This window comes from Diceros bicornis, chromosome 26, assembly GCF_020826845.1.
Source record: "Diceros bicornis minor isolate mBicDic1 chromosome 26, mDicBic1.mat.cur, whole genome shotgun sequence".
NCBI classification, from domain to species: domain Eukaryota; kingdom Metazoa; phylum Chordata; class Mammalia; order Perissodactyla; family Rhinocerotidae; genus Diceros; species Diceros bicornis.
The window spans coordinates 25,383,091-25,407,578 of NC_080765.1; the positions used below are offsets into that span (position 1 = coordinate 25,383,091).

Genomic DNA, 24,488 nt, shown 5'->3' on the forward strand with positions numbered 1-24,488 from the left:
CAGGAGTGATGGGCGGGGAGAGCCAAGTAAGTGGGTAGGGGCCCAGGGACCCAGGTGACTGGGACAAACCCCACTGGTGATCCTCTCTCCTGGGCCCCATCCTGAGCTTCCTAAGGTGCTGTTCTGCATGACTGCACACAGTGTTTCCCCAACTCATTCAGGCCCATGGTAGCTTAAAATCATTGCTTTAAATCTCACTACTTTTTATTATTATGTAAATTTATACTAAACAGGAAACATTCTACCACTGTTGTAATGGAAAATCAATGTCTTTTACCATAAATATAAAGAAACCATTAAAAAAAAAGCAAGCAAAACAAAAACAAAACAAGGACAACAAAACAACAGTGCATACTAAATTCTGGTGAGATGCTGTTGCCTGCCTGAAGAGCCCCAGAGGGGGCCTGTCCTGGTTATACAAGGAGAGACCAGTACAGAAGGGGCGGAAGTCAGACTAGCCCAGAAGTGAATGGGAGAGAGGCCCAGCCTGTCAGGGACTGGGGGCTTCCAGGAAGGGTGCCAGGGTCACCCTGATCACGGCTCCAGCAGGGAGGAGGGAAAGAAGGAGAAGTGACAGAGCTTGGGGGCCTGGAACAGGTCATTCATGTAGCCAAGGAAGCGCTTGTTCCCCAAAGCCAGTGTCAGCCTCATGCCGGGGAGCCCTTCGTGGCCACTCGAGGCCAGGCCAGGAGCCTTGGGCTCAAAGCCCAGCTGTGCTGCTTCCCAGCTGTGTGACCCTGAGCAGGTTTCCTTCATTAAAATGGGAGTGTCCATGCCTGTGTCCAAAGACTGTCACAAGGACAAGCAGCAGCCACGTGCTGAGCCCCTGAGCACATCAGCAGCATCATCTCCCAGGGGCACCTGTCCTCCTAGACCTGGTGTCTTAGAAGGTGTGCAGCCATTAAAGGGAACAATGATACAACCAAAGGCCCCTCCTGTTACGGGCCTGTGCTAAACACAGCACTATGCAGACATCATGTCATGGGGTCCTGAGGTCAGTACCATCTCTATCCCCTGATGGGGAGTCAGGTTCAGAGTGGTCAGGGACAGGGCTGTACCCAGGCTGAGAAAAAGGTCAGAGGTGACTTGGGTCTGGGAGAGGATGTTGGGAGAGGGGGAGGCTGACGCCTGGAGCCTCCAGAGGGAGAAGTGGCCAGAGAGAAGCTTTGCCCAGGGCCCAGCTGTGCTTGGGGTCTGCCCTGCTCTAAAGATGAGGCCAAACCTGGCAGCCATGGTCACACCCCTTGCTCCTCGACGTGGGACCAATGGTCAGTCATTGCTGTGCTGATGATAATATTGTCATATGATAGTCCTGCTGATGTGTTATTGTGGTTGTTATTGTGGGAGAGGGTGAAGCCCACTCTGACACATGGCAGGGTCCTGGGGAGGCTCGCCTCTCTCTCTCTCTTCTCCTGGGGATCTGCTAAGCTCCATGCAACACCTCCACTCTAAGTGCGCCCTGTCAGTGTCCCTGTCCCTACCCTGGGCCCTTGTCCCCAGAGCAACCCTACCCTGGTCATTCTCTGGCATCTCAGCACCCACGTATAGCCTTCCAGGAGGCCCTGGCATGGGGCAGATGTCAAGCACTCGGGTTGGAACCAGGAAAACACCTCCTTCGTTGACAGCTTAGGTGGGGCAGGTCATGCCAGGGTCTATTCATCCTGTCTGCCTGTGCTGGCCTCCACTGAGTGCCAGAGCTCTCTGTTTGCACTGTGGGCTGGGGTAGGGAAGTGAGGGTCTGGGAGTGTGTGTGTGTGCACGTGTGTTTGGTTGTGTAATTTTGCATTATGGACCTGCGAGTCTGAGTTTCTCTGTGTGAGTATTGATCGTGGACGTGAGTTTTCCACTGTGTGGCACTCTCTGTGTGTCTCTGTGTGCATTTGTGTGTCTGTGTCTGATATCTGTGAATGAGTGTATGCTGGTTGTGCAAATCTGTCTCGGGGCATGTGTGTCCCTGCTGGAGCATGTGTGTGTGTCTGTGTTTTATATCTCTGCGTGTGTTGGTTGTGTGTGTGAATTTGCTGCCCCTTTGGGTGTTCCTGATTGTATCTCTGTGTGTATGTGTATGTCCACTGCGTGTAGGGTCTGCCCTGTGGGGCTGTCTCATGTGGCCCTGAGTGTGTGTGTCTGTGTTCTCAGGGGTCGTTGCCTGTGTCTGCAGTGTGGGTCTGTGTGTGAGCCTGTCCATGAGCCCTATGCCTGAGTCCCCAGGTGAGGATGGGGGTGATTATGTGCCTGTGTGTCTCTGTGCTTGTGGTGTCTTATTTCTCTGTGAATGTGTGTGTCTGTGAACCCCAGAAATGGGCAGCCGCAGAGGGGATCTCTTCAAGGGTGACCCAGCGGTGGGTGAGAAGGAGAAAATATGTGTTTCTCCCACCCCCAGGCTCGGCCCCTCTGCCCCTGCTCCTCCCAGCCTCTGGTTTTCCCCACAGTGGTCCCATTCAGGCCCCAAGGACAGATGGAGTAAAGGATCAGTTCACAGGACCCGAGACCAGGGGGTCAGGGGGGCTCTGGATAGCAGGAAGGGGTAATAGAGTGTGGGGGAGGGGTGTGTGGCGAGGACACTGGGCGCCTGGGAAAGGGCTGGGGGAGTCCTGGGCCCTGGGGAGAGATGAGCGGGTGGGCTCATGTGGGGGAAAGCTGAGGGGTGAAAGCCTCTGGGTATGAATGAGGGACCGGGTACCTCTGGATAGGTCTGCAAGAGTCCTACGGGACTCCTGGGTTCCCAGAGAGTAGGTCCCTCACTCACTCATGCGGGACCTAGGCTGGGACCTAGGACAGGCTGGTGCCTGGGGCTGCTCGGAGCATCTCTCTTGGGCCTCTGAGTCCTGGCCATCTACCGGGTCCACAGGGCCACGAAGGAAGCTGGGGCCAGCAGGGAGAATCAGGCCCTGGGCTCTCTCCAGTGGGGATTGGGGAGAATTACGGAGGAACCACATTTAGCACAGGTTCATCCACAGAATTAATGCACGACACAGGGGCACCGTTGATGTTCTATTCGTACTTTATTACCTCCAGCCCCAATCTGTGTGCTCATCTGGGCAATCCAGAAGGAGGAGGAGACTTGGAGGAAGAAGAGTGACTGATATTAATCTGAAAGAAACAAAAATGCTGAAATATTGGCACTCCTGATATCCTTCCAAATCAACTCTCTCAACACCCCCATCCTCACCCTCGCCATATGGGGAAACTGAGGTGGCCAGGGATTTACCCAAAGTCACACAGTGGTTTCTGAGTTTATTGACGATCACATCTGACCAAACTCCTTTTTCCGAAGTTCACTCCTTTTAATCTTGCCAGTGATGGTTTTGGGCAGCTCTGGGACAAATTCCACCTGGTTGAGGCGAAAGCAAATCCATCCTGACTTAGTCCCACCGTCACTTCCTACCAGTGCCCCCTCTCCTCCTTTGCCCCTGCACAGTCCCCCAGACAGGCTGGCACCATGTGGTGGCCTTAATGGGGCCCACCAAGGATGCCAGGTTCTCCTCCTGACCCCCTGAAGTTGGATGCAGCCTTGGGACAGGCTTTGACCAGTGAAATGTGAGTGGCAGTGAAGCGTGCCACCTCTAACAGAAGAGCTGGGAACCAGTGAGCCTGGCCGCCAGCTCTGTCCATCTCTTACGGCACCTGGCAGATACCTGTATGGTGGCTGCTCCGTTATCCTGGTCCCGAGATGAGGGGGTGTGGAGCAGAGGCCCCAGGAGAGCCTGGACATGGTGAACATGTAACATGAGCAAGGAAGATACCTTCCTTGTTATAAGCCGCTAAGACTTTGGGGGGTCTTTGTTACCCACAGTAACATCTAGCCCATCCTGCCTGCTACGTGCCCTCTGTTCTCCTCTCTGTGAGGCCACAGAGACTGATGTTAGAAGCAGGAACTCTGTTGTCAGATACACACGGGTTTGAGTTCCTGCTCTGCTTTTTATTAACTCTAATCTCAGGCAATTTACTGGGAGTCTCTGAGCCTCAGCTCCTCTCTATGAAGCAGAGTGATGAGACCATCTCAGGCTGTGGGGACGATGAAATGAAATAGTAACGCGTGTGCAGCACTGAGTCCAGGGCCCGACCCACATGGCGCATGTTCACTAGACGTGAGCTCTGCAGCTTTCTATCTGGATGGACCGTCAGCACTCAGATGACGGAGCAAAGCACTATCACAAAAGAAGGAAATGCGCACTTTCGGCACATGTATCCGCTCAAACTCTGCTTTTAAACTAATAGGATAATATCATGTACATTCTTTCATTGCCTGCTTTTTCTCTTAATAATATATTGTGATCTTTTTACATTAAAAATAAAAGATCTGCAATATCATTTTAAAATACAGGATAATATTAAATTTCATGAACAACTTAATCATTTCTCTATTGTTGGACATTTTTGTAGTTTGCACACAGCATTTAAAACAAATGAAGTAGAATAAAAATATCGGAATATATGGCATGTTATAAGGATAAATATCATTTTGTTAATTTTTGTTTGTTACGCATGTATATATGTATTGAGTTGCAATATAGAATGTATTTCCAAGCATGAATTATTTTTAAAAACAGTTTGGAAGCTGCTGATTTGGATTTCCTTCTCAAATTTTGAAAGATATTAAATACCCTTCTTGGATATCTTTGGGCACTTGTCTGATTTTTTTTCTTTAGGTTAACGTGCCAGCAATGGATTCCTTTTGGGTTTCTGCCACAGGTTCCGTCTCAGTTGGCTCCACCCTACCCCTACCCCAATTCTTTCTTCTGAAGAGAAAAATGCTAGTTCTACTGGCTGTTTAAGCTTCAGCCCAGCCACCCGACGAGACTCGGGGCCGCGGAGCGCCAGGACGGCTCGGGGGGAACCAGCCTCATCCACTCGCCTCACTCACCTTCCTCGGGTACTTGTACGGGGCCGTCACTGACTTCACGTGCTGCAGCTCCTTGGTGAGCTGGTCCCTGTCCCAGGACAGAAACTGTGGGGCCAGGACAATAAACGCCTTCACCACCTGCCGTGCAGAACCAGAGCGGAGGCTCAGGGTGAGCGCCAGTGAATTGTCTAGTTTACAAAGTGAATATTTATTTAATGAGCGAAAACACCAAGCTGACACTTGAGCCTTTGGAAAAGGACACACCAGGTTCTAGTCCCAATACTCCAGTCTCCACTCTATGATTGGAAAGTTACTCAACCTCTCTCACCCTCAATTTCCTTCCCTGCAAAACGGGGACAGTACAGGTTCATTCCTCACTGGGTTTAGGTAAAGATTTCACGAGATAATACATGTAAAACATGAAGCTAGTTTAACTTTATTATTATTCTTATCATCAGCGTTATCTTCATCATTTTTACTATTGTTGTATGTATACTTCTGTGCCTGGAACCTTTGGGCATTTAATAATTGTTGGTAATTTATAATTCTTATGTTATTATTTATGTCTCCACTTAATTGCACAGGGCCTTGCACATAGTAGGTGCTCAGAAAACACCTGTTGAATCAATGAATGCATGCTCTGGAGCCAGATTGCTTAGATTCCCGTTCTGGCTCCACCACTGTGTCATCTGGGCAACTTAATAACTTCTTTAGGCCCCTGTTTCCTTATCTATAAAAGGGTATAATGAGAGTCCTGAACTCATTAGGTTACTGGGGGGAAAAATGAGCAGGCACATAATAAGAGCTCATTAAATGTTAGATGTCAGCAGCAGCATTTTCAGCCACAGATGAGGCCACAGTGTCCCCTGGTGACCCCATCGTGTAAGTGCACACACACACCAACTGCGCCCTCTCTCCACCCTAGGTCCTGGGTAGACATGGCCTCGAAGTTTCCCCTGCACCTGCCTCCCCAGTGCCCACACACAGACACGATGACCTCCGTGTCCTCTTCCTCACCTCCCCTCGAATCGGGTCCGGGCTGCTCACCACAGCTGACTCAGCCACTGCTGGATGCTCGGCCAGGGCATTTTCCACCTCTGCCGGCCCGATGTGATACCTGCAGGATCAAAGGTTCCTTCTCTGGTTCTGAGCAGATACCAGGGCTGGGGCGACCAAGCCCTCAGATCTCATGTTCTGGAGGATCGTATTTTCCCTTGGCACTTGACAGAGGGAAACTGTCACAGGGGGTCAGAGGCCTGTGACAGGCTGTGTAGTGGGACCACTGCAGGAAGACCTGGACGCTCCATGCTAAGAAATACAAGGCACAGGTGCTCTCTTCTCACTCACTGCCTCGGGTAGGAGGAGAGAGAGAGCTCTGTCCTCCCAGAGCTCTGCGGCCTGGCTTCAGGAGCTTCCTCCAGCATGGAACCTTTTGGAAGCCCCAAACTTGATCTTAAACATTCATGAAAATTCTCCATCCTATTCCCCACTACGTCAGCATTTGTTTTAGAAATTACAAAATAAAACAAACTCAATTTCCCTGAAATAACCAAGAGAACTTGTTACTTGTGTCATTTTTTCCCCCTAAATCACGTAAGGGTTAGGGACAACGGGTTGGGAGCCTCACCACCTTGGTTTGAATCTGGGCTGCAACCTGTACTGTCTTTGAAACTTTAGGAAACTTACTTCACTGGTCAGTGACTCAGTTTTCTCATGAGTAAAATGGGCATAATGATAACATCTACTGGGTTATACAAAGCACCAAGGAGAGTGCTTTCACCTAGTAAGCACTCCATAAAGGTTAGCTATTATTATTATTACTATTTTCTGTGACATGTTGTGCCCCATCAGAGGAGCACAGAGAATAATTTCCTCCCATCAATAGGGATCAAAGCAAGGTCTCCCTTCCTCTTTAAATTGCATGGTGTCTTATTATGATTGTTCTTCCAGACCTTCCTGAACTTCATTTTGACTATTTCTTCTGGATGCAGGGGTTGGGGGAGGTTCACAGACACCCCCGGGCCAGGGCCCCATAGACATGGCTCTGTTCAGAATTAGGCTGAGGGTCCCATGACCAATGCATGGAGGAACGTCTGGGCCAGCTAGATCCCACCAGGCGTGTGAGGGTGACACCTCCCGGCTCAGGGTCAGCCACACCTACACAGAGGCATTGATGACATCATCGCCCCTCCCCAGGAACCAGATGTGGCCCTCTGCATCCATGGTTGCTCTGTCCCCAGTGCTGTAAAAGTCCCCACACTCCGCTTCGGCTGTCCTCACCGGGTCATCCTGTAAAGAGAACAGCACCCCTCTGTGGAGAAGGCAGCGAGTCTAGAGATGAAGAGCCACAACCTGGGGCTCAGATCTGGGTCCGAATCCTCCTTGTCACTCCACCTGGCACCTGGGCAAGTTTTGTCATCTCTCCAAGTCTATTTTCTTTACATGCAAACACTCAATGCACTCTACTGCTGATTCAGTGGGCAATATTACACCAATTTTAAGGATAATTTTTTAAAATAACACCTCGCTTTTGTGTGGCTCTCCAGTAGAATACGATTTCCTACACCATGAACTCCGTGTATTTGATTCACTGTGAGAAGCTCAGCGTTCACACAGTAACTGGACAGATGGGAGGTGTCAATAAATATTTGCTGAACGAATTTTCTTCCCAAAACACTACCTCATTTGATCCTCACAGAAAGCCTGTGAGGTTGGTATTACTTTAATTAAACTTATTTTAAGATAATGATAGATTCACATGCACACTGTAAGAAATAATACAAAGAGATCCCATGTACCCTTTACCCAGTTTCTCCCAACGGTAACATCTTCCAACACTATATAGTTCAACATCACAACCAGGATACCGACATTGATGCAATCCACCAATCTTACCCAGATTTCCACAGTTTTTCACTTGTACTCATTTGTGTGTGTGTGTGTGTGTGTGTGTGTGTAAGTGTATTTAGCACAATGCAATTTTATCACATGTGTATATCAACCACCAGTCAAGAGACAGAACAGTCCCGTCATTACCAGGAGCTCTCATGTTGCTTTTATACCCACGTCCACCTCCCTCCTCCTCCTTCTCTCCCTCCCTCTCCATCCCTAACCCCTTGGCAATGCCTAATCTATTCTCCATTTTCATAATTTTGTCATTTTAAGAATGTCACATAAGTGGAATCATATAGAATGTAACATTTGGGAATGGCTCTTTTTATTTTTTAATTCAGTGTAATTCTCTGAAGATTCATCAAGGTTGGTGTGTTCATCAATAGTTCAATCCTATTTATTGCGGAACAGTATTTCATGTTATGAATGAATCACAGTTTGTTTACCCATTCACCCATTGAAGGGCATCTGGGTTGTTTCCAGTTTTGTTTTGTTTTGTTTTGTTTTGTTTTGCTGAGGAAGATTCTCCCTGAGCTAACATCTGTGCCCATCTTCCTCTGTTTTGTATGTGCGTCACCACCACAGCATGGCTGATGAGTGGTGTAGGTCTGCACCTGGGATCCAAACCCGCAAATCCGAAGTGGAGCATGCCTAACTTAACCACTATGCCATGGGACCGGCCCCATCCAGTTTTTAGCTATTAGGAATAATGCCACTATGAATATTCATGCACAGGTTTTGTGTGAGGCTGGCATTTTTCATAGCCCATGTTACAGAAGAGGAAACTGATGCTCAGAGAGGCACAATCACTTGCTCAAAGCCACTCAGCTGGTTGGTGGAAGGGCTGGTATTTGAATTTAATTCTTGCTCTACAGCCCATGCACTTGACCACCAAGCAATGTGTTGGGATCTTCCCTGTTGTGGGACATGACATGATTTTAAGAGGTTCCAGAAAAAAACATCGGATCACATTCCTTTTTAGATTCCCTTCCAATTGTTCTGATTTGGCTCCGACATATTTTTAAAAGCTCTGGAACTACCAAGAGGAAGGTAAGTTTCAAGATCAGAGCTTTTAGTGGGAACAGGATGTAGCTAAAATTTAACAAAGTTGTTTGGTTTGTATTATAGTTATGGTTACAACTGCCTTTTGCTTTTGGCAAGTGCTACTGTTTTCCACTTGTGATACCACATCAACTTTTTTAAAAAGGGAATGTTTTAAAGTAAAATAATAAGTGGATTTAGAGAGAAAAATTAAGTAAGTGATAATATAGATGGTGCACACAGATAAGGTAAAAAATAGTGGATGTGGACATGGATGACTCAAATTTAGGAAATATTGTATCAAGGGGTACAGCAAAGTCCCACCCCCATTCATGCACCACTTGAACTGCTGTCCAGCTCAGTGTACTGTGTGTTGGTACAGTTGGCCTGACACACCCTTGTGGACACGACTTCCAGGAGGAAATGAACTTTCTTGATGACAATCATCAGAGACTGGAACCTGGATGATGGGATTCACACATCCAGGGAAGGAATCATGCTCCCAGGGCCAAAGAAAAGCTCCTTAATGGTAGGGGCACAGTATCCTATCTACCACACAGACGTGGGCAGAGTCCACAAAGACACCCAAGTGGGTTCTCAACCTTGACTGCTTTTCAAAAGTGCTACTAGGGAGTGATATAAAGAAAATGGCCTACTAGAAAGCTGTAAGCTCTTGTTCCGCTACAAAACATCAAAAACAAACAAGCAAACAAACAAACTACCAGGAGCTGTCTGAGCTGACTTTGTAGGAGCTCTAGAAGAGTCAAAGGTCTACAACAACCGTGGAAATACCCAATCAAGAAAAGCCACCTTCAAAACGGTAGGGAAGTTTCATGCCATTTTTACTCACATTTCATGTCATTTTTGCTCTACAGCCCATGCACTTGACCACCAAGCAATGCATTGGGATCTTCCCTGTTGTGGGACATGACATGATTTTAAGAGGTTCCAGAAAAAAACATTGGAACCTTGCCTCACCTTTCCCCAGCATGGCAGATTTGGTCTTGAGTAGACAGCAGCCCGGTTCCCAGTACCCCTGCTCCAACCAGAGGGAGCAGAGCAGATCTTATTTGCAAATTATTGTGTAATCTGTTCTAACCTCTCTGGGGACACCTGAAGGGCTGATGCAAGGCCCTCATTTCACACGACTCAGAATGCAGACGGGAAGAGCAGCAGGCACTGCTCGTAAAAGCCACACGGTGGACTACAACTAAAGACGCCTGAGATGAGAGACTATGGGGGAGATATACAGTAGACCCTCAAGGTCTGGGGGAGAAGCTAGGGTAGACTTTCCAGGAAATTGAGATATCCAAGACAGCTATGAACATGCGGGATTTAGAAAGCCATCACACACCCAGGCAATGCATGCTCAGAACGTCCTGAGAGGACCTGAAGCTTCCACCTCAGGCTGATCCCTAGGCTCAGAGCAAGGCTGGCCAAGTTGTGGGGAGTTCCTCACACAGAGCCAGTCTGCACAGGCATCATTCTCTGTTGTCGTTGCTGTTGCTGTTTGTGTTTGCTTGTTTGAGCTCCTGGCACTCAAGGAAATCTCTGACAAAACATTAGCTGAGGGGATTGCTGTGAATATGGTGGCATAGGAGGACTCTGAATTCACCTCGTCCCACGGACACAACAAATTTACAACTACCTGTGGAACAATCACCTCTGAGAGAGATCTGGAAACTGGATAAAAAGAACCCCAACAACAAGGGACAACACTGACAGAAGTGGAAGAGGCAGAAATACCCTTCTGCTGCAGAAAAAAACCCATTCTAGCTGCAGTGCCTCACAGCCAGGAACAATCATAAGGTACAAAGCTTTTCCTGGAGGAACAGGGGGTTTGTGCAGGAGAGCTACGCCACAATAAGCAGTCTTTGAATTCAGCACAACGGAGATGCCTGTCATAATACCTGGCTTTGCTGGCTATTAAAACCAATGGGGAATACCCCCAGAAAAGCTATCAAACATAAGAGAAAGAAAAGCTTTCCCTTAAAAGGCCCACACACAAATTCATCCGTTCCAGAAACCAACAAAAAATCATCAGAAAGAAAGGTGCATAGTCCTTTGGTAACAGAGACTCACTTGAAAAGCTGTCTCAGAGAGGCAGAAGGCAGCTAGGCCCACCTCCCCAGGGACTGAGTCACTGGGGGCAGCCATCGCTGAGACCTAGTACAGGCATGCTGACACAGATGCTGGCAGATGCCATTGGAGTTCTTCCCCCGGCCTGTTAGCCCAAGGGTTTGCCCCACCCACTAGAGCTCTGATTTAATCCAGCTCAGCCAGAGCAGGCAGTCTGCCCTAGGGACTGGCCCCACCCACCAGCAAGCCCAGAGAACTTGTGGGCCTGCATAGGTGGGGTGTGTGGGACCTCTGCAGTGGGGTGAGTGGGTCCGCCTTTGTGGGGTAGTGCATGCAGGAGGGGTGGGCCTGTGTTGGCGGAGTGTGTGGGACTTCTTCAGCGGAGCAAGTGGGTCTGCTTCAGTGGGACAGGTGTGCACATGGGACAAGACTGCATTGGCCAGGTGTGTGGGTCGGTGGGTGGTGGGGCTTGTAAGCTGCAGCAGACTTGTGCCACTGGCCTCTTTACACAACCACACAGGAAATCTGTCCCACCTTCCAATGCCTGAAACGATTGTATGCTGCCATGCCTGGGGCCAGCCCCACTCAGCTGCACCCCCAAGAAAGCTGACAACAGGCTCACATTCTGGAGGCCTAGAGCAATTGTGAGCCCCTGAGCCTAGCAACCAGCCACATTGGGGGCCTGACTCACTTAACAGCAAATCAGCAGCAGGTGTGTGCTATTAGACCTTGCAGCCAGCTGTGCTGGGGTTCCTCGTGCCCAATAAAGTGACTAAAGTGACTGTAGTAGCTGCACACAGCTGAGCCTTACAACCAGCTGGCCTGGGGGTCAGCCTAGCCTACCTATGCACCTGCAGCAAGAGCAATCCTGCCACAACAGAAGGGAACATGTAGCCCATACAGGTGACACTCCTGGAACATTTGAAACTGGTGAGGAGAGGGAAGCACATTGCTGGGCCCCATGAGGCACCTGTTACACAAGGCCATATATCCAAAATTGGGAGATGTAGCTGATCTACCTAATACATAGATATAGGCACAAAGAAGTAAGCAAAATGAGGAGACAAACGAATATGTTCCAAATAAGGGAACAGGACAGATCCTCAGAAAAAGAACTAAACAAAACAGAGATAAACAGTCTACCTGATAAAGAGTACAAACTAATAGTCATAAAGAGGCTCACTGATTTTGGAAGAATAGGTGAACACAGTGAGAACTTCAACAGAGAATTGGAAAATATAAAAAAGAACTAATCAAAACTGAAGAATACAATAATAGAAATGAAAAATTCACTAGAGGGAGTCAACAGCAGAGCAGACGACACAGAAGAATGGATCAGCGAGCTGGAGGAAAGAATAAATGAAATCACCCAAGCTGAACAGAAAAAAAGAATTAAAAAGAATGAGGACAGTCTAAGGGATCTCTGGGACAACATCAAGTGTACTAACATCCATATTATAGGTGTCCCAGAAGGAGAAGAGAGAGACAAAAGGGCAGAGAACCTATTTGAAGAAACAGTAACTGAAAACTTTCCTAACCAAAGGAAGGAAACAGATATCCAGGTACAGGAAGTAAAGAGAGCACCACACAAGATGAACCCAAAGAGGCTCACACCAAGACACATTTTAATTAAAATATCAAGAATTAAAGATAAAGAGAGAATCCTAAAAGCTGCAAGAGAAAGGCAACAAGTTACATACAAAGGAATCCCCATAAGGCTATCAGCTGACTTCTAAGCAGAAACCTTACGGGCTATAAGGGAGTGGCACCATATATTCAAAGTGCTGAAAAGAAAAAACCTAAAGCCAAGAATACTCTACCCAGCAAGGTTATCATTCAAAATGGAAGGAAAGATAAAGAGTTTTCCAGACAAGCAAAAACTAAAGAAGGTTATCATCAATAAACCAGCCTTACAAGAAATGTTAAAAGGACTTATTTAAGTGGAAAAGAAAAGACCACAAATAGCAATAAGAAAATTATCAAAGAAAAACAATCACTGGTAAAGGCAAATACACAGCAAATGTAGCAGATCATATAAAACTAATAGGAAGGTCGAAAGATGAAAGTACTAAAATTATCTATTTCCAATGATAAGAGGTTACACACACACATACACACACACACACACACACACAAGAGGTGAAATATGATATCAGAAACATAAAATGTGGGAGGAGGGAGTAAAAGCATAGGGCTTTTAGTAAGAGGCCAATATAAGAGATCATCAACTTAATATAGATTGCTATTTACATAGGTTATTATACACGAACCTCACGATGATCACAAACCAGAAACCTATAATAAATACAAAAAAAATTAAGAGAAAGAAACCCAAATATATTACTAAAGAAAGCCATGAAATCACAAGGAAAGAGAGCAAGAGAAGAAGAAAGGAACAGAGAAGAACTACTAAAACACCCAGAAAAAAAGTAACAAAGTGGAAATAAGTATATACTTATCAACAGCTACTGCAAATGCCAATGGAGTAAATGCTCCAATCAAAAGACATAGGGTGGCTGATTGGATAAAAAAACAAGGCCCATATATATGCTGCATAAAAGAGATTCACTTCAGACCTAAAGACACTCACAAACTGAAAGTGAAGGGATGGAAAGAGGTACTCCATGCAACTGGCAATGAAGAGAAAGCTGGGGTAGCGATACTTACATCAGACAAAATAGACTTTAAAATAAAAACTGTAACAAGAGACAAAGAAGGGCACTACATAATAATAAAGGGAACAATCCAACAATAGGATATAAGACCTGTAAATATCCATGCAACCAACACAGGAGCCCCTAAATATATAAAGTAATTATTAACAGACATAAAAGGAGAAATAGACAGTAACACATAATAGTAGGGGACTTTAACACTCCACTTATATCAATGGATAGATAATCCATACAGAAGATTAATAAAGAATCAGTGGCCTTAAATGACACATTAGACCAGATGGACTTAGTAGATATATACAGAATATTCCATCCAAAAACCGCAGGATACACATTCTTTTCAAATGCACATGGAACATTCTCCAGGATAGATCACATACTAGGCCACAAAACCAGTCTCAATAAATTTAAGAAGACTGAAATAATACCAAGCATCTTTTCTTACCACAATTGTATGAAGCTAAAAATCAACTACAAGAAGAAACCTGGAAAAGTCACAAATATGTGGACATTAAACAAAATGCTACTGAACAACAATTGAATGAATGAAGAAATCAAAGGAGAAATCAAAAAATTTAACTCCATAACCATGGTGATGAGGGGTGGGAAGAGAACGTGAGGGAGAGTGAGAGTGAAAGAAACACATCTGTGCATCTGCCCTGGCATGAGCCTGAGATGACAGATAGAACCTGCAGTTCCTGCAGTCAGCCTGGATTCCCGGGCTCTTCTCCTAGACTGGGAGTCTCTTGGGGCATCTATGAGGGTAAATCCCAGCCTCCTACGGTGTTCAGTCAAAGAACTGCAAATCATCCCAGTGCTGGAGGAAACAATAGCTCCACTGGTCTTGCTGAGAAGGCAAGACCATACTGACTGGTCAATTTAAGGAATTTTCAAAAAGTATTCTCTATTTAACTATTTCATTTAATTCTTTGACTTCAGAATCTAGAATAAGATGTGAATTCACTGTAATGTTTGCCTTTGGGAGTTGAAGTAAAGAGCTTTAAAAACTGAGGGGTTGCCTCAGGAAAGCAGACCCAGTGTGGTTTGTGTGTGTGATATGAAAAGTGCCGGAAGGCTCACAGAATCAGAGTTTTGGAGGTGGAAGGGAGTCTTCCTAACTGCCAACACTTCCCTAACTTTTCCTGCAATGTCCCTAAAGGCACTCAGCCCCTGGGAGATGGAGTGTTTGCTCCCAAAGCTTCCTGCCAGCCACAGCCTCAATTTTCCTTGCAGTCTCCAGTTTCATCTTAAAAATTCATTTTAATCTTTCATCCAACTTCTTCATATATTTATTTCTTATATAAAAAAATATTTTAGATTTCCTATCTACAAGGAAGATGTAACACAATAACCATCCGACTTTAGACATCTCCTTTGCACAGTCCCAGGGTGATTATACTTTAGTGAGAGAAGCACAGAAGTTCAATTTCCTTATATTACAGATAAAGCAACCACAGCCAAGAGAGGAGAAGGAACCAGCCCAGGGTCACACAGCAAGGCAGTGGCATAGCCGGGAAGAGAAGTTTTCTGGCCTTAGACCTGGTGAGCTTCCCACCACTGGCTGCTCGTCTACCAGCACTTGGGAGTGGAGGGCCTTCTCCCGCCATTCCTCAGAAAGCACATTCATCAGACCAGAAACTCACTCAATCAGTGATCGGAAGTCCAGCCACCCTTTACGGCTGTGGTCAGACACCAGGAACTTGATTTGCAGGGTGGGACACTCAGAAGCCATAGAGTCCACCTCTGGGGCAAGGGTATCAGTGGTTACGATGCCCTTGGCTTTAGACACTTGTAGTCGGTAGAGAATGTCCTTGGCCTTCAGTAGGGTGGTCCCTGGCATGAAGACAATCCCTGGGGATGAGAAAGGAAAAGTTTGTCTTAGTTTCTCTTTCACAACCATGGGCTTCAGGTCTGCATTGTCTGCATAGAAATCCCCTAACCTTTTGCTTGCAAAGTACAGTCTGCAGACCACCAACTGATACACAGAATCTCACACCCCACCTCAAACCTATTGAATTAGAATCTGCATTTTAACAAGATGCCCAAGTGATTCCCATGCACATTAAAGTGTGAAAATGCTGCCCTCACCTTTCCTACACTAGATGGATCCAGCTGGTAGACAGATGGACCCTACTTTACACAATTTCACATGGGATCTGGGAATACAGGTGCAAGTAGGACAGTGTCCCTGACATCAGGACTAGCACATCCCCACCCCCGTCTTTCTCCTCTCACTTCCCTCTCTGTCAGTTCCCTGTTGTCATCTTGAATCTCTTCTCTTTCCTTCATTTCTCATATCCAAATTTAACCTCATTGTCCTTTGAACTTTCCTCTCTTCCTCTCCATCTTCCATCACCAACAATTAGGTCAAGCCTTTGTGTGCTCCTATTGGATTCTAATCTCTCCACCAGATGCCCTGTCCTGAATCTTCCAGCCACCCATCTTTCATATTATTACCTGCTTAAGTTCCACAGAGCACTGACTTTTCCCCACCACACTTCTCTGCACTAACACCTCTGCCCTCTCTCCAGGAAAGCACCACACTCTCCTTCCTGACATTGAAGGTGCTGCCCACTCTCCACCTTTCTCTCCCACAACTCTAATCTCTATTTCAAAATGGCCATTCTCACCTAGGCTACGCCTGACTCTAAGCTTTTGCATGTGCGATGCCCATTCACGGAATTCCCTTCCTTTGCTTCTACTCCTCTGTAATTCTGCACATCCCAGGGTGCTCTGCTCATGTCTTGGATTTCCCATGGGCCTTCTCTTAGATCTACAGATGACACGGTTTCTCTATGCTCCCTCTGTCGTTGCTACAAGTTCTTGATTCCACATGACCTTGATTGATTAACCAACTATTTTATTTGTGAGAGAATATGAGTGAGAGAGAGAGAGAGACAAATATGAGCAGGAGCATGATGGATTGTTGTATGAGCATGCATAGAATAACTGAAGTGATTTAAAAAATCCATGAATCCCAGACTGATTCCAAATTATATAGCTAAATTGATAGGTATTTAAAAGGGGAAAGAAAATCTCGACAGAAAAATGCTAACTAACAAATGTAGAGGGAATGATATAAATAGAAAATCCTCATATAAAACCACCATAATAATAGTCAATTCCGTCAAGAATCATCAATGGATACTCACACCACAGGGTGAAAGACTGTTGGGGAAAGAGATATTCACACAGTCTCCTAAGTATTACACCACAGATTACTTATTAATCGCAAGGGGAAATTGCAAGGGGAAAATTGCCTTTACAAAAGTGGGTACCACCTTACCAGAGTGATACAACGATATCACTGGTGGTGGAACAAACCAACTCATATACCCCCTGATGTGATGCACTGAGAAAGACACAAGATTGCCCATCTACTATTTCTGCTAAAAATGCTTATCCTGAATATAATCATAAAGGAAGAGTCAGAAATACAAATTCTGAGAGACATTCTGTAAAACAGCTGGCTTAGATATTTCAAAAATGTCATTGTCATGCAGCAAAGGCTAGGGAACCATTCTATATTAGAGACTGAAGAGACATGACAACTAAATGCAATGCATGATCCTTGATTAGATTTAAAGAAAAAAAGGCTATAAAGGGCATTACTGGGACAATTGAGGAATTTTGACTATGCATGTATATCAGTAACTATATTGTATCAGTGTTAAACTTCTTGTGTGATAACTCTGTTGTGTTTACGTGAGGGGAATGTCTTGGACCTTAGCAGATACATACTCCAGTGCTTATGGGTATTTTTCTGGTATTTATGGATATCACAATGTCTGCAACTGATTCTTACATGATTCAGTGAGGAAGGGGGCTTAAATATGACAAAATGTTAACAATTGATGAATCTTTAAAAGAAAGTAGTAATGTCTGAGACTGTACAAAAGACAGTGTGTGTGTGTGTGTGTGTGTGTGTGTGTGTGTGAATGGGAGAGAATTACGACATTGTGTTTGAGAGTGGATGAGTGTGAGGGAGAGTGAGTGACAAAGGACAAAAGAATACATGAGGGAGTCTGAGAAAGAGAAAGACTGTGAAGAAGAAAGAAGGTAGGGGAAGAGAAAGCACCTAATATTCCAGGACCACTTGACTCTAGGCCAGCCCTAAGGTCTATTGGGGTCTCTCTGAGTCACTGACCTGTTCGGATGCAGCCCACAGTCACCAGCCACCACTCAGGCACTCGAGGCAGAATCAAGGCTAGACGCTCTCCCTGCTGCAGGCCACAGGTCTGCGTGAAGACGTTGGCCGCATGGCGGGTTAAGTCTGCCATCTCTCTGAAACTCCACTTCACTTCATCCCCTTGGTTATTCACTCACCACAGGGCTGGGTTTGGACCTCTCTTGCCCTCCTGGTCAAGATCATACACCATGTGTTACTTCCTGCTTCAAAGGAAAAGGGCACTTATTTGGCCAATCCACTGCCATAGTCATATTCCAGTATGAGCACAGCTCAAGCACTGAGACCCAATTTTAAAGCAATTAAAGAGCCAAGAGAAGTTAGGAGTGGGTGTGATGCAACCAAGTTCTTCTGGCCTACTGTAGCCACCTCCTCTCAAGTCACATAAAACCATGAATAACCTTCATGTCTCCTATTGAAGACTTAAAGCTCCATTCCCCCATGTGTCTGTCTTAGTTCCATATAGACAGTGGGTTCCCCTCTATGCCTCAGTTTTCTCATCTATGAAATGGCAACAATAATACTACCTAGAAGGTAGTAAAGTTTAAATGAGCTATTTAAATGAATAAAGTGTACAAAGCAGTGCCTGGATCAAGTAGGTGCTCAATAAATATTACTATTATTATTATTGCTACACAATAAAATAAAATAGGCTCATTTAGTTCCTGAATATTTGGGGGAATATTTTTAAATAAATTACTTCTAGAGGTGAAGTCAGCAAGAAGGCAGACTAGGAAGCTCCAGGCCCTCATTCCTTCAGAGAAACATCAAGTAAACAACAGACTAAAATGGTTTTATGGGAGCTCTTGAAATAGTCGAGGGTCTGCAGCAACCAACAAATGCCCAAACAATAAGAGCCATACTCAAAATGGTAGGACATTTTGTGATGTTTTTGCCTACTCTTGCACCACCCCCTCTCTGATGTGGCACAGCACAGTCAGGAGGAAGCCACCCAATTCCAAGCCCCTCCCTGGGACAGAAGGAAAATTGTGTAACTTGTTTGCAACATTCCGGCTTGTCTGGGGGCTGCCTGAGGGACTGGTTTCTGTCTCGTCTGACTTGGTGCTCAGATGGGAAGGGTGGCATAGTTTGAATATCAGGTTGAAGGTCTCTGGAAGCACTGGCAGATGCCATGGTGTGTGAAGACTGTAGACCTGTAGCCACTTAGGGGCAACAAACTGCAGGCAGAGGAATACAATAGAACATCTAAGGCCCCAAGAAGAAGCAAGGATGAGACTTTTATGGAAATTAAGGTATATAAGATCAGCCATGTGTACGGGAAAATTGGAAAAAAGAACACGCACAGGCCCAGGAAAGAAACATGCCAGAAAAGACCTGAGAAGGCCTTAAGTTTTCACACTGAGAAAACTACTGAAGGTCTTCCCCCACATGGAGCCAATCTTCACAGACTGAGAGAGGGGGCTCCTTTTTTCAGACGTCCAATTTTCAACAAAAGATCACAAGGCCTACAAAGAAACATGAAAATATGGCCCATTCAAAGGAACAAAATAAATCTCTAGAAACTGACCCTAAAGAAACACAGCCCTCAGTTACTAGACAAAGACTTTTAAATGACCATCTTATATATGCTGAAAGACCTAAAGGAAAACACCAACAAAGAACTAAAGCAAATCAGGAAAATGATATATGAACAAAATGAGATGATGAACAAAGAGATGGAAATTACAGAAAAGAACCAAACAGAAATGCTGAAAAATACAGTAACTGAAATAAAAAACCTTACTAGAGGGGTTCCACAGCAGACTCAAATTGGCAGAAGAAAGAATCAGTAAACTTTAAAACAAGTCATTTGAAATTATGGAGTCTGAGGAGCAAAAAGAAAACAAATGAAGAAAAGTGAATAGAGCCTACGGGATTTACGGAACAATCGCAAGTAGACAAATATACACATTATGAGAGTCAAAGAGGAAGAAGAAAGATAGAAAGAGGGACATAGAGCTTATCTGAAGAAATGATGGCTGAAACCTTCCCAAATTTGAGTAAAGACCTGGATATACACATACAAGAGTCTCAATGAACTCTAAGTAGGAAGACACAAACAGATCCACACAGAGACACATTATAATCAAATGATAAAAGCCAAAGCCAAAGAGAGGCTCTTGACAGCAGCAAGAGAAAAGTCATGTATAAGAAATGCTTAATAAGATTATCAGTGGATTGCAGACCAGAAGGCAGTGGGATGATATATTTAAAGTGCTGAGGGGGAAAAAAACTGTTAACCAAGAATTTTATATCCAGCAAACTTATCCTTTGAAGATAAGGGAGAAATTAGGACATTCCCAGATAACCAAATTAAGGGAGTTCATTTCCACTAGACTTTCTCTGTAAGAAATGCTAAAAGGAGTCCTCAAGTTGAAATGAAAGGACAGTACAGAGTAACTCAAATGTGAAAATAGGAAGTTCTTGGATAAAAGTAAAAACATGGACAAATATAAAAACCACTATTATTGTAATTTTTAGGCATAACTCTGGTTTTTATTCTGTAACAAAATTTAAAAGATGAAAGCATAAAAATAATTATAAATCTATGTTAATGGGTACACAATATATAAAGATGTAATCTGTGACACCAATAACATGAAGTGGAGAGGTGAGATGGAACTGGAAAGGAATAGATTTTTGTATGTGGATGAAGTTAAGTTGTTATTAGCTTAAAGTAGATTGTTATAACTTTAGGATATTATATGTAATATATACAATACAAAAGGAAATGAGAAGAGCATCAAAACATATCACTACAAAAAATCAACCAAGCACAAAAGAAGGCAGTAAAAGAGGGAATAAGAGACAAAAAAAAGCTATGACATCAAGAAAACAATTAATAATATGGCAATAGTAAGTCCTTCCCTATCAGTAACTACTTTAAATGTAAGTGGACTAAATTTCCCAATCAAAATACAAATATTGGCAGAATCAATAAAAAGAACAGGATCAAATTGTATGCTGTCTACAAAATGATAGAATATGATAAAACCCATAAAAAAAAACTCTCAGAAATGTTCCTGCAATAAAAAATGCCCAGAATATAATATCAATTTTTAAAAAGCAAGACCAGGGCAGGCCCGGTGGCGTGGTAGTTGGGTTTGCACACTCCACTTTGGCAGAACCGGGATTTGCAGGTTTATCATCCTGGGTGCGGACCTACACACTGTTCATCGGGTGATGCTGTGGCAGCGTCCCACACACAAAGTGGAGGAAGACAGGCACAGACGTTGGCTCAGGGCTAATCTTCCTCAGCAAATATAGGAAGATTGGCAGTGGATGTTAGCTCAGGGCCAATCTTCCTCACCAAAAAAGAAAAGAAAAAAAAGCAAAACCATATTTACATTATAATCCAAGTATATATTAATATTCATTCCTTCATTAAACATTTCCAAGTTCTCATTATTTCTGAGGCCAAATGTTTTTAGAGGCCATCATGTTCTTAGACCAAAAGGATGTAATGGTGAACAAGACACACATATACACACATATGTAAATGGTTTTTAATATTTATGGTCAATTTTTGTTTTCTTGTTTAAATCAACTTTCTTATTTTCCCCACATTTTCTATAATGAGCATGTTTTTTTTTTAAAGATTTCATTTTTTTTTATTCCCAAAACAAAACATGTTCAGAGTAAAAATTCAGGCAATGCAGAGGCTTATGAGCGGAAAATTTCTTAGAAACAGAAAAATTTCTTCAAATTTCTCATCACATCTTCACTCCCTGAATGTTAACACTGAAAACTGTTTGGTGCATATTCTTCCAGGAATGTTTTCTGCATATGTACAAACATGACCCTACTACCTTTGACTCAGATGATTGGAACAAAAGAAAGTATCATTTGAGATAAGATTAATATATATGTATATACATATATATGTATTCATATCTATGAAAACATCAGTGCTATGAAAAAAATCCTTGCCCAACAGATTAAAGAATATTAGCAAGTGTAAATGACTGGTGTGCACTGTTTCTATAAGGGGAGCAGAGCAGGGAATGTTCCTGTAGGAGTTTAAAAAATGATGGAAGAGCCGGCATATCAAGGTAGAAAACAACTGTTATTGCTCAAAATTCAGACAGTATTTTAGCCCTTAACTTTCACAACTTAAAGAAGATATTGTTTAAGCAGTTATGGACTTTTGTGCTAAGGAGTAATCTGATAATGTGATATTAAGAGAAGGGTGGAAGAAAAAATACAACCCTTACACTGGATTTGAAATTTAAAGTTTCATGCAGTGAGATTTGAAGCCAAGGAAAATCAAGAAATCATTTTAAAAGATAAAATGTTGAGTAAGCAACTCAGCAATAAAAATAAATGACCAACTAATACACAAAGCAACGTGGATGAATCTCAAAAACACTATGCTGAGATTCTGAGTAAAAGAAACCAGACACAAAAGGATGCATCCTGTGTTATTTCATTTCCATGAAACTCAGGGGAGAGAAATATAATTTCTAGTGACAGCAAATCAGTCGTTGCCTCAGACTCGGGGTGGGGATGGGTGGGTACTGACTGGGAAAGGACAAAACGAAACTTTTGAGGTGATAAAATGTTCTAAAACTCATTAAACTTTACACTTAAAATGTGTGCATTTTATTCTATGTAAGTCATACATCAATATAGTTGATTTAAATAAACAAAAACCTACATAGCTACTCCTTGCTAATCTCTAACTAAAATATACTTTGAAAAAGGAAAATTGAAAGGCTTATCAAATACTTCGGTGATTCATGAGTGAGAAGATTCTTTCTGAATATTAAAACACACAAGAGTTTATTGTCTATAGAAAGAGTTTGCCTCAGTATTAATTAAAATGAAACACAAGTTGAAATTTCATGATTTCTGTAAATTAATGATAGAATATGACAGACTGAGAAAATTTAAGTCCTAGTTGACATAGATAAAACACTTTTCCCCAACTGTGATATAATTCACATTATTTTCCGTTGCATTTGGAACATTTACCAATCTCAAAAGATTAAAATAGAGTATGTTTTCTGACCATAATGAAATTAAGCTAGAAATCATCAACAATAAGACAACGAGAAATGCACCCCCACTGTCTGGAAACTAATCAATACACTTCTATATAATCTATGGGTCAGAGAAGAATCAAAAAGGCAAATCGAAAATATTTTGAACTGAGTGTTACTAAAATATGACATCAAAATTTGTGTAATGCACCTGAAAGAAGTGCTTAGTGGGAAATTTAAATTTTTAAATGCATCTATTAGAAAAGAAGGAAGGCTGAAGGGTAAGCATGTAAGCTTCCATCTCGAGAAGCTAAAAAAATACCAACAAATCAAATCCAAGGAAAGTAGAAGAAAAGAAATAATAAAGATAAGAGCATGCATCAATGAAATGGAAAACAAATACACAATAGAGAATACCAGTAAAAGCTGGTTTTGAAAAGATTAATAAAATTGATAAACTCTTAGAAAGACATATCAAGAGAAAAATAGGGAACATATTAACAATATCAGGAATGAAAAGTATACATTATTACAATTCTTACAGACATTAAAACAGCAATAAGACAAAATTATAAATAACTTTATGTCATTAAATCTGACAATTTGGATGAAATGGACAAATTGTTCAAAGGAAAAAAATACAACTTGAAGAGTGATGTCGGCATCATGGCTGAGTGAGCTTCCCCTATTGAACTCTCCCTGTCTAAGACACAACAAAAAGGACATTCACATTCCAACAGAAGTTATTAACACAACACAAGGGACGTCTGAGGCACTCACGCAGCTGTACACCCGAGGACTGAGGTGCTGGAATCCCCAGAGGAAGTGGAAGGAGGTAAGAGGAGCTCCCCTCACTCCCAAAGGACAGCAAACCTGAGACTGAGACCACGCAGCTCTCAGGGAGGGGGGAGGGGCAGCCCTCCACAAGAAAACCAGTGCTCTCCAAGATCCCTCACAGCCCGTGGGGAATTGCTTTCCCCTTGTCGTGAGGGTACTTTCGACAAGCTAGCCCTTCAGGAGAGCAGAGAGTGACAGTGAAGCGAGAAACATCTGGGATTGGGGAGGCAAAGTAAGCGTCCCTCCACCCTGCCCGCCTGGTGCTTCAGCACAGCGGCCCTGAAGCCTCAGCTCAGCAGAGCTTCAGCTCAACTCCAGCCCCCGTGCCAGTGGAGGTGGCGTGCCCACACCCAGACCCCAGAGGCAGCGGTCCCCATGTGCCCAGGCACCAGTGGTGGTGGTGCGCCTATGCCCTGGCCATATCAGCAGCAAGCCCCCAGCACCCTGGTGCCACCAGTGGCACCAGTGCTCCCACACCCCGGCACTAGAGGCCGTGGCTTCCCGGAGCCCTGGCACCAGTGGCAGTGGCGCACCTGCACCCTGGCCCTAGCGGGTGCCTCAGCCCCAGAGGTAGCAGCCCCCCAGCATCCAGGCACCAGTGGCGGTGGCACACCCACACCCCGGCCCTAGCAGTGGTGACCACCCAGTGCCCCAGTCCCCCCAGCAGCAGCAGGGTGCCCGTCCCCAGCACCAGAGGCAGTGGCTCCCCAGAGCCCTGGCCCCAGAGGTGGTGGACCCTGGTGCCCAGGCACCAACGGCAGCAGCCCGCCTGCACCCTGGCCACAGCGGCTCCAGTGTGCCTATGCCCCGGCCACAACAGCTCTGGCTCCTTGGCGCCCCAGCCCCAGTGACTCAGGCCTGACTGTGCCCAGGCCCCAGCTGCCCCAGCTCAACTGCACCATGGCCCCAGCTGCATGGGCTCAATGGCGCCCTGGCCACAGCTCCTTCAG

General features: G+C 44.4%; 1 pseudogene; it reads right to left on the reverse strand.

Moving 5' to 3' along the window:
- Positions 1–3,063: 3,063 nt before the first annotated feature.
- Positions 3,064–24,488, reverse strand: part of LOC131421991 (acyl-coenzyme A synthetase ACSM1, mitochondrial-like) — a 32,257-nt pseudogene continuing 10,832 nt past the window's right edge.